Source organism: Pinus tabuliformis, chromosome X (assembly GCF_031772625.1).
Source record: "Pinus tabuliformis cultivar Carrire ecotype Pingquan chromosome X, CPIR1, whole genome shotgun sequence".
Classification (NCBI taxonomy): Eukaryota; Viridiplantae; Streptophyta; class Pinopsida; order Pinales; family Pinaceae; genus Pinus; species Pinus tabuliformis.
In genome coordinates this window covers 600,281,783-600,287,634 of record NC_142308.1, presented here as the reverse complement: position 1 = coordinate 600,287,634, position 5,852 = coordinate 600,281,783, and positions in this window count along the sequence as shown.

Here is a 5,852-nt window from a genome sequence, read left to right as displayed (position 1 = left end):
ATCGTTAACATAAGCATCATTGAGCTTCTGCAGATCTACGCAGATGCAGATCTCTCCATTCTGTTTCTTCTCTTGCACGACCATAGGACTTACCCAATCAGACTCCTCGACTGGTTCAATAATTCCTACTGCCAGCATCTTGTCCAATTCTTCGCGGACCTTTGCTTTGTATTTTGGATTCAGTCGGTAGGGTCATTGTTTCACTGGCTTTGCATCTGGCTTCAAAGTTATTTTCATCATCCCTAAGTCTCCTAGAATCCCTTTCAGCTCCGTAATTTTTGTAGGGAATAAATCTTGGTATTCGTGGAGCAACTCGACGACCTTTTCCACCGTGGCGTCGTCCCAATAGTCCCCAAGCGTAGCATACTTCGGCTCTTCCTCTGTTCTGATATTTACCTGCTTTGTTTTCAATGGCGTCGTGATGTCTGGATCTTCTATCTCGGGGCCGCGCACCTCACGACTCCCTTCAGATTCTAGTATATTGATGTTACGCGGGTCATCCTCATCATCTTCTACTTGTACATTCTAACATGCTAATGCTTGGCTCAATTGTCGCAACCAGTTTGATGGAACAACTTCTTCTGGTTCTGGAGATGTTCTGAAGATGGTGGTTTTTACTAAATGTAATGTGTCGTCCACAGTATCCATCCATTGATCTTCAAAGAGGAATGTCGAGAGAAACCCTTCGCGCAGGATATCCCACTCGCCAGTGCCATGTTGGAGCTCTGTTTCTGTATACCAATTCCTTGGAATGACATCCAGAGTATGATAAAATAAGTGCACCCATTCTGGTTGAGGCTCCGCACCATAAGCTTCAGTCCATTTGCTCAGGTGTATGTGTGGATTCTCGCGTCCATCATATTTCTCTGTTATCAGTAGCGCTGGCTTCCCAAATCTTATCTGCATCATGTGCCTGCAGCTTCGCCAATCTTTGAAGGTTCCTTCATGGGTACCCCACCATCGCGCTGGTGTCGCGCGCAATGCCCATTTTAGCGCATAAAACCGTTGGTACTCTGGCACCATGCTTTTGAATTTAACTAGGAATTCATCCACTTCTGTCAGCCTATCATACATTGGTAGTTCGAGGGTCTAAGATTTAATGAAATACAAGGATTTCGTCATCATATTACAGTGTAGCGTAGTTACCTCGTTTACCCTGGTTCTCCATCGCTCGTCCTCTTTGTCTGAATTGTTGTAGCCCCACGAGGGCCTGCTCTCCTCCTTTGGCCTATGTGCAGCAATCTTGTAGATACAATCCAATGCATCATCCATTTCGTCATTGCGCACAGGTTCTGCGTAGCATGGTCCTTCTGTTGGATCTAGTGGAACGACTACACGAAGTGACTTCTTCTCAAACATCATCTTCCTCTGTTTGAGGTCGTTGACCCCGTTCATGTCAGTGGCCCAGTCTATCCCTAGCAACGTATGGTATGGGCTATTTTCGTCCATGATTTCAATAACTTTGAAGTCATTTCGGGTACTTGCGCCATTAATATCTACTGTAATTCCTTGCAGCCTTCCCATGGGCAAGATCTTCTGCTGATTGGCCATCCGCAATTGGATAGGAGTCCATTGTAGTGTAGGCTTACCCATGCACTCCCAAGTTTTTTAGGTAATACGTTTGCATCCGAACCTAGGTCCAAAATGACTTGATCCATCTCATAGTTTCCAATCTGCGCTGTTAACCGCATCTCCTGACCCATTCGCGACGCGTGTCTTCCTAATTTCCAGATTGCGCGAGGTTCACCCCACCCTGCGCACCTATTAATCACTTCCTGTAACCCTCTAACTACCCTGTTGTCGCGAAGCAGTTTTATGCATGTCTCTAAGAAGGTAGTCAACATCGAGGGATCCCTATCCGGCTCAGGCCAATCCCTACTACCTTGGGTAGAGACACCCGTGAAGCTTTCCCTAGCTTCCATATTGGTCTCCCCATCGATCTCTCCTATGGCTGCACCGCTCCGTAATACCATGTTTACCTTGGGTTCGTCATCGCGTGGTTTGGATCTCATCATCTGCACGTTTTGCATTGTTGTAGGAGGCACTTCCTTTTTGTCACGAATCTATGCTATCAACATGGGGCAATCTAGCAGCTCATGATCGAATTGCTCATAATAAGGACATGATACTCGGGTTGGATTGGTACAATCCCACGCGTAATGTCCTGGTCCTCCATAGTTGTAATAGATTAGCTGCCCACGACCCTTTCCTAGTCCCATTCTGCCCCGTCCTCGACCGCGTCCCGAGAACCCACCACGCGCAAATGCCACGGCTAGATCCTAACCTCGCACCTCAGTTTGCATTCTGTAGGCTGGTGTTTGGTCCATCAACATTCGATAGCTACGACAATCCCTTTCTTCGTGACCCACCGATCTACAAAAGTTGCAAAAGAGCTGTTGGGGAGTCTAGTTGTATTTTGGCAATAGATGATAGTTATCAATGTTGTGCTTCCATCCTACTTGACAAATTGCGCACAGAGTGGGGCAATCGTGCTCGACCCTGCCTGTACCTCTGGTCGCAATGGTGTTGGCCCCCCTGTTACCACAAAATTCACCGAGACCGGACAATGATCTTTATCGTGTCCCTGGCTCCTGCACTTTATACACCATACTTCTTCCTGGACTTCTAGGCATGGTGTCTGTTCTTGTTTTAACTTCTGTATTTCTAAACATAAATTTTGGACCTGCACTTGGATTTGCTGAACTCCCAACCCTGGGTCCTGTACCGGGGTTTCGTGCAGCCACATTGCTGCCTCCAGCGCTTCTGCTTGGGTTGAGATCTTCTGTTGTGACAAGGCCGACTTCAGATATGGCGTTAGTGATGCGATGAACCAAGTGCGGTGTTGTGCATCTGTCAAGGTCATGTTGGCCTTGTGAATAGTGCTTTTCAACCTCTGATCCAACTCCCACGGGGTCTCGCTAGGCATCATCATGATCTCTTTGAATCCCACAACCGACTGTGCTTCTGACTTAGGCTGACTAAACTCCTTTGTTAATTCAGTATGGATGTCCGCTATCCCCGCTGTTGGGTTGATGCTTGAATACTTCATGTACCATGTTAGCGCGTGATCCTGCAGTGCGCTGACTAAGATGGCTTTCTTGATATTATCATCCGCGACCTGCTACGTGTTCCACACTGACATTAGTACAAACCAAAATTGTTCTGGGTCTTCGCCTCTTGCTCCTTTGAACACTGGTAACTGAATCGTGTTTGCCATAGTTACCCTTGTTCTACTACCGTCCCTGATCCTTTTGATTTTTCAACGTTCCCTTCTATCGATTCCCTGCACTTCACACCAGACACCCCTTATGCAGATCCCGATCCCGGCAACGGAACCACTTGTTGGCTTCTATGGGCCTGACCTAGGTTTGGAAGAGTTATTTAGCCAAACAAATCTCGTAGCGACCGGCCCTTTTGGCAACAACCCGCGGAGCGCAGACTGAGGTCTCACCTGAGGTAGTAGGGGAGGGTGCTAGAACTAGGTTTCCGCACCCTAGGGATGTTTACGTGTGGTCTGGAGGTTTCGCGTACTGGTTTATAGCTCTGCGCTGCTCGGTCTTCACACAGATCCAGCTTGATTATATCTTTCTTATTAGTGCGCTTTTCTATTTGATGAAGTAGCTACCAATTACCAAGGTCTTTAAGCAAACATTTAACCAACACAACTAATTCGCACATTAAAATGAACCCAGATTTATATTCATTTAAACCATAAGCAGATTAAATTAAATAGATATTATGACAGCTTAGAAGAAACACAGAATTTTAGAAGAAACTTATCTTTATTTCCACTTTATCTTTAATACATCCAGATCTGCCCTGCGCACTCAGCTGTAGGGGTCCGCGCACACAACTGCGGACTTTCCAGGCCTCTGCGCACACAACTGCAGAGCCTTTACCTACTACCCTTATCCCTCAACTCAGATTTACAGATGCTTTCAATCCATCTTCTTCAAGTAACCATTACATTTCATCCTTCCAAGAACTTCATTTCCCCCATAGAGCCGCACTCTATTTATACCCTTCCTTGGCGCGCGATCCTGCACGGGCCGTCTCTATCTATATTTCTTTACATTATTTTTGGGCAGACTACCCTTTGACTCAACCTATTATAATTAACGCTCCGCGCTTTCAGCGGAGTTTTTACAATCATTTAATCCTATTTTTCGGGCTTTCTACCCCAAAATCTTTACGCGGGACCTCGGCTACCCAACACCGTCTTCACCCCCATCTTTGCCCATACCACCTCTGCCACCACCGCGAGTTGATATGGCAAGCGCAATAAAATTTCCAGTGGTTAAGGGAGTAGGAAATGAAGATCTAGACCAGTTTTGGTTCGTGATAAAAGCTGTATGGGAAGTGCAGGGAGTCACAGATAACAATATAAAGAAAGCAATGTTGGTCAGTGCTCTAGAGGATCGCGTGCTGACCTAGTACATTAAGCATTCCAATGACAATCCGAATGTAGGGATCGCAGACATCCAAACTGCGTTGAATAGAGAATTTAGCATACCGAAGTTAGAGGCACAGTCGATCATTGGGTTCAAGGAGATCACGATGCTACTAGGTGAGATCCCTTGGGAGTTGGATCAGAGACTGAACTGTACAATTCGCGAAGCTAACATGACTTTGACAGATGGAAAACTCTGTGAATGCTTTGTAGCATCGCTAACGTCGCATTTAAGGAACACACTGTCACAACAAAGGCTAACAACTCAGGCCGAGGCCTTGGAGATTGCGATGAGGCTGCATGAGACCCCACTACAGGATCCTAACCTGGGAGTTCAGCAAATCCATGCACAATTGAAAAACTTGTGCCTTGAGATGCAGAGTCTAAAACAGGACAGGACAGCTCGCCTAGAGGTGCGCGACGAGGTATGGTGTGTTAAATGTAAGGGTTAGGGTCATGACAAGGACCATTTCCCATTGTTCGCAAATCACCTCGCGGGAGGAGGACTGATGCCGTTGAGACCAGAGGCATAAGCAGGACCCAACACGGCACCTGCATTGTGGTGCACAATTTGTCAAATAGGAGGAAAGCATGCTTCGGACAACTGCCATTTATTGCAGAAGTACACGCAGAATTCGCAACAGTTGTTCTGTAATTTATGTAGATCAATGGGCCATGATGAGCACACCTATAGAATCTATGAGATGATGATGGATAGGATTCCCACCTACAGAGTGCAGACCGAAACACGGTCCCTTGACCAGAACACAGGGATGGCGCAAACCAGATTTTAGGGGCGAGGACGAGGCCAAGGTGGAGGAGGACCTGGAAGAGGACCTGGAAGAGGTCGCAGACAGTTGATATGTTACAATTGCGGACGGCCAAGACATTATGCCCGTTGTTGTAAGAATCTGACGCGTCCATCATGCTTGTATTATACATTGTTTGATCATGAGATGGAGGATTGTCCCACACTGATAACAAGGTTACGCAACAAGGGAGTGCTCCAACCTCCACTGACTCAAAACCTGCAAATGATGAGGTTTGACCCACGTGAGGAAGACCCTAATGTGAACATTGTGCTCCGAAGTGGAATTACGATAGGGGATGACAAAGGAAATCAGCTTGAAGATAGTACTTGGGTTCACAAGGCTTAGACGAAAGAACTAGAGTTTGATTTGGAGCACGTTAAGAAAACCTTCATGGAAGCTAGGAATAGCTTCACTGATGCCTCCACTTCAGGAAGCAAAGATAAATTGGAGCTGGAAATGGACCCCTCGATGCTCACAATGCTCCTGGAAACGTGCATGAAGCTGCTACGCAACAACAAGGCTGTAAAGGGACTGTAGGAACTCATAAATAGATGCGCTGGGACAGTGCTAGGAGAACTGCGCGTAGTCCG